We start from the raw sequence: 11,101 nt of genomic DNA, 5'->3' as shown, positions 1-11,101 counted from the left end.
AATTAATGCTTTCTCACAAGAGATCTTAGTAATGCTACAAATTCAACTGACATTGTGATTTCAGCAATTTGGGGCATCAACTTCTATGTGCTATTTTGGACTTCAGCACAAAGGGATTTATTCACCCTGGGCACAGAAAGGCTCTGGATTTTACTCTCTACTGAAAGGTGAATTTCTGGGTTTGAGCTTGTCCTCCTCACTTTAAATTATCCCACGAAATCCAAGTATCTATTTCTGTCCAATGGTTTTAGCCTTCGTTTCACTTTACCTTGTCCTACTGTCAATCCGGTTCTCCAAATTTTGTCAATAGATATATGAACCCAAATAATAAATAGATGTATGAACCAAAATATTGCTACTAGCTATTTTGCTGCTACTACCCCTTCCCTGACCTGGGACACACTCAGTGCAGTAATTCCTTAAACTTCATGTTCTCCAGTCTGGAACCTATCATTTTACTCTCTAGTATCAATTTTTGTAACTGTCTAGTCATCTGGTTACAAGTAATAACTACTCATTTTAGCTGACAAAGGGTGAACTTAAAAGTTATCAGGAAGATATATGATACTCTACAAGTGAAGGAAAATTTGGACAATCAGGCCTTGCATGAGAAGAATCGGGGTTCTTTAGTGATTTTGCATTTATGCATACACTATACTGTCTGGTTTTCTTTGAGACACTACCATCAAAATGACTCAACTTCTACCACTTTGTGTTATTTCTGTTAAGATCCAAAATCTTGGTGGGAAGGCAATTTTGTCAAGACAACTCAGGTTACTCAAGCGTCAGCTAGGGGGTTTGAGGTGGGTACTGTAATTTATAGTTCCATTAAAACCACACAGAATGGGAATGTGTAGCCTTTCAAAAGAAGACAAATAATCTATCGCTGAAGAGAAACATGATTTGGGGCAACCCAAAGCAGTAAGTGCTATTATTATAAGCACTTATATTATTATTATTTTAAGTGTTAGGAAGTAGAAAAGAACCTGTAATGGAAAAATGACCAAGGAATCAGGAAGAAAATGTAAAACGACACAGCACTTAAAAGAGAAGAATGTTTCAAGATGGCAATGGGAGTTTGTGATGCTAAAAGTTCAGGTAAGATGCACATTTAGTAGATTTAGCAATTAAAAGGTCCATGACCTTGAGTGCAGTGAGGTCAAAGTAACTCAGGAATGAAAAACAAGTGACTTCCTTCTATTTAATGTAGACAGTGCAATTAACATCATTTCAGAACAGGAATAATCTTATGTATTCTCAAACTATAAAACCCTAATAACCCAAGTATAGGCCTTTGAAAGTTGTGCTTTAAAAAATTAAGTAATAATTACTGAGCTCTGAGTTTCTCAAGTAAAGGTACAGCAGTCTGTTTGCTTGAGTACTGGATGAATATTAAACATCTTAATATTCACTAGTATAAAGGTGGGTATTTTTAATCATTTGACAAAACAGGCTCAGTGTTAAGTAACTTGCCAAGGTCAAACAATAAGCATTAAATTTAAGAAAGTTCTTTATTTTAAAAATAGTTTAAAATTAACGTAGTAGTGTAAAATAGTCAAATACAGAACTGTATAAATTTGAGTCTCAATCTACACTGTTCAAAGCTATTAACAGACTTTTCTATGCATTTACACACATAAGTACATGTTTTTAAATGTGTTTACACAGTATACTTTTCTATCCATAGCTTGTTTCACTTAATATATCATGGCCATGTCTCCATTCCATTCATAATGAATGTACTTTATTTAGCAGATATGTAGAATTTCTTATATGGCTGAGCCATATTTTATTTAACCAATCCTTTACTGATCAACATTTAAGTTTTCTTCTATTATCTTCTACCATGTTACTTTTGTAGTAACTCAATTCTTGTTTCATTTTATCTTTGATTTTAAAGAATAATTTCAATGTGACCATGACCTTAGTTTCATGACTACTTGGACCTGTCAAGTTTCACTGCTGGTAGATACTATATATTAGGACTCAATTTCAAGTAACAGAAACTCAACTCGAAGTAACTTAAGCAAAAAGTGTATTTATTGTTTCACATAACTGAAAAGTCCAGGGGATATACTAGCTTCAGGCACGGCTGGATCCAGGGGCAAAAATGCTGTCATTAGGACTTGAGTCTCTCCATCTTTTGGCTCTGGTTTCCTTTGCACTGTCTTCATTCTCTGACAGGCTCATTCAATGTGGTAGACCCTGTTGAATTTTTTAAAATCCTACAAACTTAAACACCTCAGTAAAAGCAATTTTTTCTTCTCCATTAACTCAGTAAAATTCAGAGGGATGACTATCACTGGACCAATATGTAAATCACACAAACACTCCTTCAAGAATTGGTATGGTTAAGATGGACTTTGCTGAGGTTAAGATGGACTTTGCTGAATGATGAAGTCTGAATGATGTATCTACCCACAAAGCCCACAGTTGGGTCAGATGGTCCAAACTGCATCAACTGAAAAATAGGAAGTGATGGTTTCAAGAAACATCAAGAAATTGTTATAATGAAATGGAACGGATGCTGGGCAATAAAAAACAATTGATGTTCAGAATAAATTGGAGACTGAAAAAGCTTAACTTCTGCTCATAATGGTAAATGTAGTTGGCTCCTCAGTAATGGAATCTAAAAATAGCCATGGGTGTAAGTTTGTCTTGTCCTCAGGAAGCCTACAGTCCATATGAGTGGAATAATCATATCTAATAGGGTACTTTGAATGATACTATAGCATTTTAATGCATGCAAACATGTCAGTTTTAGGCTTTTTTTCAGAGCCCCTTCTTGGTATCAGGAAGCAGGGCAACTAGCCTCCAATGGCAAATAGTTCTGTGAGGCTACTTGAGTCAGTGGTAATTTAAGCATAGTGGACAACTGTTCTGTTTCTTTAAGTCTTGCCAATAGTATATTTCTGTGAGCACTGATGAATCAAGACTCATTGTGTTACTGCAGAAGAGAGAAGTGGACTCTACTTTCAACGTGCTGTTCTCTTTCCAGATGTGGTAGAAGAGGTCCCAGGTGCTATAAATGAGCAAGTGAAGTGTCTTACTCTCCACTGTAAAAAAAGATTAAAAAAAAAAAAACTGTTGGTCAAGGAGCGTGCAACTGATACTTTCTGTTGTGAACATTAAGTCCTGGTGGGGTGAGGTACAAGCCTTTTTCTATTTAAAAATCCTTGGTGGAACTGGAGACAAGATAAGCTGAAACTGTCTGTAGTCTTCTCAAGGTCAGCAGTTGATTGCAGTAATAAGTGAACAAGGCAGTTAAAAGCTGAGACAGGTAAACTGACAAGCCAGGGTAACTTCACCAGGGCCAGTCAAACTAATAGCCAGGATATAACCTGGAAGGACAGGCAGATGAATAAATGAATCTATAGTTTTTGCCCTGGGTACTCCAGTTATTCCATAGGGCTTATGCTAGATACAATTTTCTGATCTCAATGGACTAGTCAGATATAGTGGCTTTCTCTTCCTGCTCATCTGCCCAAGAAATGTCAGCTCAGGAGAAAGCCATATCCTTAGTCCAGACTTGAGGTTTCACTTGGGAGTCTATCCTACATCTGGAAGCAAATGGGTGGTAGTGCTGGGTTTGTTGAAGTTAGCCCTTTCTTTGGTTATCAAGTCTTCATCTTCTGTAACTCAGCACATCTGAGAATTCTTACAAGTCAAGGCTTCAAAATTGGCTGGATGGCACACTGGAAGTTCTCGATGAAATCTCAGGCATGGAGAATAGGTAAGCTCCTAGGGTTTCAGTTTTAGGCTTTTTCCAATCACCAATTTTTTATGCACAGTGTACATAAGATTCTTGAGCAGATGATCACCCTCATCTTAAATGAGTACAAGGTCAGAGGGGATGATTGGCAGCGAAGGTCAATGTCTTTTTTCTGCAAAGTATATACAGGAAAAAAGCAGAGAGAAAAAAATAGCTGACAATTTTAAGTTAGTAGAAAAATGAACTTGTAGATAATTTCTTCTTTATGCATTCTAGTTTTATGCTCAAGCAAAATAGTCATCCGGATTTTAATTTGCTAAGGGTGAGCAATCAATAGCAATTGGACCTAAACCTTGTTTGAGGATACGTAGACTAAGTCATGTAGTAATCAGATCAGTCTAGAAGACGAGAAAGAATATAAAGAAAACATTTCCAACATTTAACCAGTGTATCAATAAAAGTAGCTGAAGATGGCTGGACCTTAAATTAACTGTGAAGTAAAGGAATGAGATTTTCTACAAATTGGAATATCCCTAAAATATTTGTCTGTGAGTCAGAAGTGAATTCTTCCTTCAGAAACGAATTGTCTTAATGCCTAAGAATATCTCATAGCAAAAAAAATAAAGTCAACCACAGTGTAAATTACAATATTGAGACATATGTGATTCAATTCAAACATCCACAAGGACAGCTCTTCAGTGTACTGGCAAAATCTTTAGCTGCCATCTTTATATTCATTTGTAAAAGTTTGTATTTCCACCAAAATGGTAGACAATACACTATTTGAAGTCACCATCAAGCTAAAATGTCTGGGTCCAACTATGCCTACTACATGATGGCAATAGGCATCACATCATCTTAAAAGAACATCTCTTACTGGTTAGAAGAAATTTTTCCAAATGACTACATTTTATGTCACACGTGAGAAAGGATCTTCAAAAACTGTCCTGAAGATTAGCTATTACATGTAAAGATGAGTAGTCATAGTAATTACAGGGAATCAGTAAATAAGCCAGTGAAGAAAATGTTTTGGGTTTTTATTTTTAAAGGTTATTAATTCATTGATCCTCAAAACAGTAAAATGAATAAAAACCAAGGAGGTGCGTATCCTAGTGTAATTAGGTTGAGTCACATAGTGATTTTGTAGTTTGAGGAGATGAATGATAGCCAGGTACTTAGCCTGTTTAGGAAATGTTGCTAGCATCTGAATTCTGCTTTCATAGTTAATGACTGTTTCTTAACATGAAGTAGAGTACCATGGCTAATGAGAGGTCTAGTGTAGAAATGGTCTAAAATGGCCTCAGTGAGGCATCAGATTCTAGCTTGCAGGCAATTCACATATCCAAGAAGAGTTCAAGACTTCAGTCATGTACTTCAAGTACCACTAGCATATCTGGCGTTTGTGAACGCTGCTTAGTAGCATTTGTCAGTGTAGGGTGCATATGAATTGATCTCTGACTATATCCAATTCCAGGAATCACTGAAGTCCATCTTGATTACTGGGCTAGTAATAAAAGCTCATTTGCCACAAATCTGTCCATATGAACATTTTGGGGTGCAAAGGCACACCCAACACATACTTTTCTAAGTCTGCACACAGTAAATATTCCTAAGAATGTTCAGCATCAACTCAATATGGACTATATTGAATGGAGATTCATAAAAGATGAGAAAGCCATTCAGGTTAAACATGTTGTATACGGCAGTGGTTTCCAAACTGTTCTGAAGAGTTCTGCATGTTGTAAGGAAGTCACTGTAGGTGTCAGCATGGTGGTAAAGAAGATGCTTGTGGCAGGCTGCAGACCCCCACTCCTGCGTCACTACTTCATCCAGAGCAGCTTCACTTTTACTCTGGGCTTCCGCATAGTTTTCATTCAAATGGCTTCATGGCCACATAGCCTTTCGAAAACAAATGATCTAAGAATAAGTTGTTCACAAAACGCTGAAACACAAAAAATAGGTCATAGAAACCAGAAACTGGGTGAGCAACGTCTGTAGTAAGATATTTTTCTATTCATTTTTTTCCCCTAAGGTGGACCATATTACAGGCTAATAGAGTTAAAACTCAAGTCTAGTATAAATTTTGATTGCTTGAATTTGAGCTTATAAATGACTACCATAGGACGAGACCATTGGTTTTAAGTTGCAAGAGCAATGAAGCTTTTGCATGTAGTTGGAAAATGTATCCACTTCTTTGTAAACATTAATTCAAGATGTCTATGTCTAGGTGACTTCTCTTAAGCAATCACAATGGACCACAATTCAAATACTAAAGGAGTATTTCTTCCTCCTCCTCCAGTTCCCTTCCCAATCTTCTTACCTAAGATACAGTATCTGAAAAAAAAAGCTCTATAACAAAATTCTAAGAAATATATTGCTAAATGTTATGGAACTCACCCTTGGGGGCGCAGAATGAACTTTCTCCCATTATCTACCCATATAGTTCCACATTTATTCTAGAAGCTCCTTTGATTAAAACAAATCAAGGTAATGATCACGATGCAAGACTCTCACATGGGGAGTCAAAAACACTATATTATGGGGTGTCAAGGCCAAACTGTTAACACTAATTATACTTTTTTTTTTTCCTTTCGGTACCAGGGATTGAACTTAGGCCCTTGCATTTGAGAGGCAGGCAGTAGAACCACTGAGCCAAATCCCTGGCCCTAGTTATACTATCTTAAAGTAATTTTCCATTCTATTAAAAGAATGCTATCAAAAACTACATTGTCTTTAAACCAGGACAAAATGGGCTAAGATAAAGAGGTCTTTGCTGCAAGTCTTTTGGAAATCTTTAATATACCACTGTGCATCATGGGCTGGGGAGAAGGAACACATCTTAACAGTATTTTACCACCTTACTAGATAATGGAAACTCTTCACATATGACAGTTATACATTTTTTAAAAAGATGGCTCATTTTGTGTATATTAGTTTGGGAGCAGAGAACTATAGGTAATCTCTCAGTATCCATGAGTTTTTAAAGACACAAACTGGGGTGTGTTAGGTCTTTCTTGGGAAAACTATAAAAATAGAGAAAAGACCTAAAAGCAGCTTGTGTTTCACATTAGGTAGCCTTATTATTTGATGAACATCTGCCTTTTTTGACTGGACAATTTAATATTATTGGAGACCTTTGCTTCCACACCTTAGGGGTATTGCCATGGATTATACTTTCAACCTGTCTGATGGGGGCACCAGGTAAAGTTGTAATCTTTTGGAGTTTCCAATTTCATTTTAACACTGTGGGTAAAGGCTAAGTTAACAACAAGGATAATACTGAATCAAAAGGCCTGGTCTCTATCACTCTAGCTGTGTTACCTTGGATACTTGAGTAAGTTCTTAAATTTGTTACCTCATCTCAAAATGGAATGTTACTGTTTTGTTTTGCTAAGTGAAATAAACAAAAAGTGCTCTGAAACTGTAAAGTGCCATATAAACAGAGGGAATTACCATATAGGTTTTATCTTGGTGTATTTCTGGAATCTGACTCTGGAGCCTTGAGAGATGCTCTTAGGTAAAGGGATTCCTTGGTAGAATTGCTTACATTTGTGTGAAAAGTTCAGGTTCCTGAGTAATTCCAAAGAAGATGCTATGCAGAATTCACTGCGCCTTGGTTTTGATCCCAATGGGTCTCCTTCAGTAGGCTACTACAGATTTTAAGTAGAAAAAGAGCAGGGTCCAGTGACCTTCATGGGAGCCTAGACAGTTCATGAACTTTAATCATTTGAGATTGTGGGGTGTGCGGTCCAATGCTGTTCTTAAGAGAGATGGTGTTTTTCTTTGGACAGCGTTGATAATTAAAAATGCTCTGGTCTAAGTTTATTACATGTCTCTGAAGGCTTTCACTGAAGAAATGAAATGCACAGTTATGGAATAAACTGAGCTTCTGTTGTGATAAAATAGCTTTAGCTATTTGGCTTGAGGACTCTGCACTATAAAGGGTTGTACTGAATCTGGGCAGAACAGAACTGGAGTGGAGGTATAGGCCACATCATCACGGATGAATGCCTCTTGGGTCACAGTGGTCCACTGGAATGATGTCTTCTTCAGTAGTAAGTTGGTAGGAATCACCATGAGCAAAAGTCCAAGTACCAGATGTGTAGGCTGATGGACCAGCAGAAGGAAAGTGGTCAGAAGGTCCAGGTGAACACTCAGCAATCAGGAGGCACAGGACTAGAAGGGGGAAGGACAAAACAGGTAAGATAACAAATGCATGGAATTACAAACAGGATTCTAATACTGGGGTCCGTCTGCCAAAGCACAACTGCCTTGTGGGTACTAATTCTTGTTATGTCTAGCTTAGAGGCTGACAGGTGATAAAATAGGAAGGAAAATAAGCAAAAAAGAAAAACACAAAAGCCTAATCAATAATTGCTGCTAATAAGAACAGAACTGTCTGAAGGATGTAGCAAATAGGAACTGCCCCAAGGATCATATTTTAGGGTCGTAATTTGATCATATTCACACAGTTGGACATTAGTTAGTGGGGAGGAGAAAGTGGCTGGCTCCACAGATGGCACAAAAACAAGTGAGATTTTAAATTCATATGCTAATAAGAAAACAAAAGGGATAGTGCCATTCTTTTTCCATTCTTCAAAATGTCTTATGGGCTTCACCTCTAAAAGTTGTCTTTTAAACTCAGTTATGAATTGTTTTATTCAATATTTTGTGTGTAGTAGGTAATTATAAACACTTGCTAAAATAAAAGCTGTACTTTCACTTTACAAGCTTCTATGCTGAGTAAGAGAGAAAAAGGCTTTTCATCCTTAAGTATGTAAGTCTATTCAATGTATCACTTCTTCTTTGTGTGAGGACTCCCTAGATAAGTTTAGAATTAAAAAGTGAAATATGTAAAGAAACATGTTTCCAATACCAGTAATTTTCCTTATAATAAAGAGTAATTTTTAAACTCATTTCATAACAACCAATCATATACTAAGTGCCAGGAGATACTAAGTGATGAATGAGATAGCCCACTCTCTAAACTCCTAAATGCTCAACAGGGCTGGTGGTATATGTGGGCATGAAACAAGGCCTTTGCTTTCAAGGAGTTTGTTATCTATCAAGAGAACAGATGCATGCAAATAAGTATTTTACAAAGAGAAAAATTACATCATATTACATACTTAACAAAGGTATTTTGGGGCTCAGGCCATAGCTCAATTAAAGAACTCTTGCCTAGCATGCATGAGGCCCTGGAAAAACTAAACCCAACCAAAACATATTCCAGCTAAAGTTAAAAGATTTATGGGAAGGAGAGGATCTGAATTGGTACTGAGGAAATGGCAGAAGTGAAACAGATGAAGAACCAGAAAAGGGGCAATCCAGGTAGTGAAGAGTGCAGAAATGGTGGTTAAAGCATTTTTGAAAATGGCAAGTACCATAATTTACTTTCGATGGAGTTTTGTCAGTTTACACTGAGGGTCTGGGCAGAAATTCAGGTCTTCTAATTCCCAGTAACAGCGTGGTGGTAGTGCTTGCTCAGTTGTTACTTCTTTTCTCACAGCAAGATCAATAGTTCCAAAATGTAATTTAAAAAAAAAAAATCGACCTCCAGAGTTCCTGCCACATCCTGACAAACTCTTCTAGGCAGCAGGTCCAGTTCCTGGAAATCTGAAGTCCATAGCTGTGGCTATACCTAAAAGGTATCTGCTTCAGTGATTGCAGAACATTGCAGCCAAACCTTCTGAACCTCCAATCCGAACATCTTTTGTCTTCAATTTCAAACTTTGAGTTCCAGATGTTTTCTTTTTCCTTTCTCTGGTGGAAAGCCTCTTATCACCACAGTCTTAAAGTCTTTTGAGGTACATCCAGATTTAATTGCAAAAGAGCTAAAGAACATTTTTCTCCAAAACAGTCATTTTTCTGGAAATCATTTGTCTCTGCCCTTTAGGTAAAGGGAATAGTCAATTTTTTTCCAGACATTTAAATGAAATAGCAGAACTGGTTAACATCTACTCAGTCAAACTACACTTAACTGTGTTTGTAGTCACTTGCTTAGAGCTGTACCACTTGGTAAGCACCACTCTACAAAATGAAAATGTTTGAAATCCAACTGTTCAAACATTTTTATAGTGTTTACTGGACAATGGTCTGAAATTTAATAAAAGCAGCTGACAACAAAGAAACAAAAACTGGCATTTTGGCCTTCTCAGTATCACAGTTACAAGCAATTAGAATGCAAGGCAGGCCAGGAAAAGTTAAGGTTGGACTCATCCCAAACCTACTGATTTTGAGGTCCAGCAGGTGTTCTAACAAAATTTTTGGAAAAATGTTAACTTTGAATTAATAAACAAAAACTAAAATAGCTTTAGAAATTCCATGCGTGGTTCAATCTGCTCCAGTGAGCCCACTTGTTAAAAATCCACGTGCACCATTAATTAGCTAGGCTTGGCGCCATCATTTAAATATAAGCCTGTTCATCACCAACCACACAAACTAGGGATAGAAAATAGGATCAAGTAATGGATGGCAACCACGGTCACGGAAAACGATTTTAAAAGTCAAAAAGGTAGTCAGGCACCAATATAAGCAGCAGAAAACAAATGTTGGACCAAACACTGAATTCACCTCTTGGTATAACTGACTACATCCACTCCTATCTGTAGCTGCTTTATACTGGATGCCACTGTACCATATTCATCAGTCACCCTTCAGGCACCCCATGGTGAAAGGAAAGAATTAAAGAGAGGCCAAGCAGGGAGTATTGTTACCCCGAATATCCATTATGCATAGAAACAGCTCACATATCCCAGGGACTCAAACGGGGGCTTCAAATTGGTTATGAAGGGTCCCAAATGACATCTAGGCCTCAGTTTCCTCCCTGTGGTATAAAAAAAAATGTCAACAACTCTTCTGGATCACAGTCCCCTTTGAAAACTTGCTAGCAATGGACCATCAGTCGCGTAATATGCATATCCCCACAAATTACATACAATTCAGGGAGTCTGGGAAGTCTCCAACTCCAACCCAAGGTTCCTAGGTTCAAAATCCGAGGGATTTGGCAACTGGTAAATTTTCTAGCAACTCAATAAACATTACAAACAATAATCATCCTTTACGTATACAACACTTCGTAGTTTACAAAGCGCTTTCAATCTCAAGCATAGATAGGCAGAGGAGGAAACTGAGGCGCAGACAAATTACAGAGTAACTTGCTTAAGGTCATTCGGCCAGCTGGTGGCTAGGCCCGGAAGCAAACCCAGCTCTTCCTACTCCGGGAGCTCACATCCCTACCCCGGAGCTGCCTCCAGCACTCCTGCCCCTCTCTAAGGCGGCATGAGAAGGAAAAGGCAAAGCAGAAAGCCCACCACCAACCATCCTCCAGCCTCTTCCTGTCCCCCCAAATGGGTCCTTGCAGGTCCCGAAGGGTGGCGCCAGGCCTCC

At 37.8% G+C, this 11,101-nt stretch overlaps 1 long non-coding RNA gene across 1 annotated transcript; it reads right to left on the bottom strand.

Annotated features, from left to right (window-relative positions):
* Positions 1–2,766: 2,766 nt before the first annotated feature.
* Positions 2,767–11,095, bottom strand: LOC104848079. The gene is made up of 3 exons (XR_776312.1): positions 9,097–11,095; positions 7,166–7,888; positions 2,767–5,654 (listed from the first exon to the last, which is right to left on the bottom strand). It is a non-coding gene; the product is annotated as an uncharacterized LOC104848079 (long non-coding RNA).
* Between the last annotated feature and the right edge of the window lie 6 nt (positions 11,096–11,101).

Source organism: Fukomys damarensis, unplaced genomic scaffold (assembly GCF_012274545.1).
Source record: "Fukomys damarensis isolate Sample0158 unplaced genomic scaffold, DMR_v1.0_HiC HiC_scaffold_12, whole genome shotgun sequence".
Taxonomy (NCBI): domain Eukaryota; kingdom Metazoa; phylum Chordata; class Mammalia; order Rodentia; family Bathyergidae; genus Fukomys; species Fukomys damarensis.
Note: the sequence above shows the minus strand (reverse complement) of the source record. Positions and strands in the feature narration are given on the sequence as shown.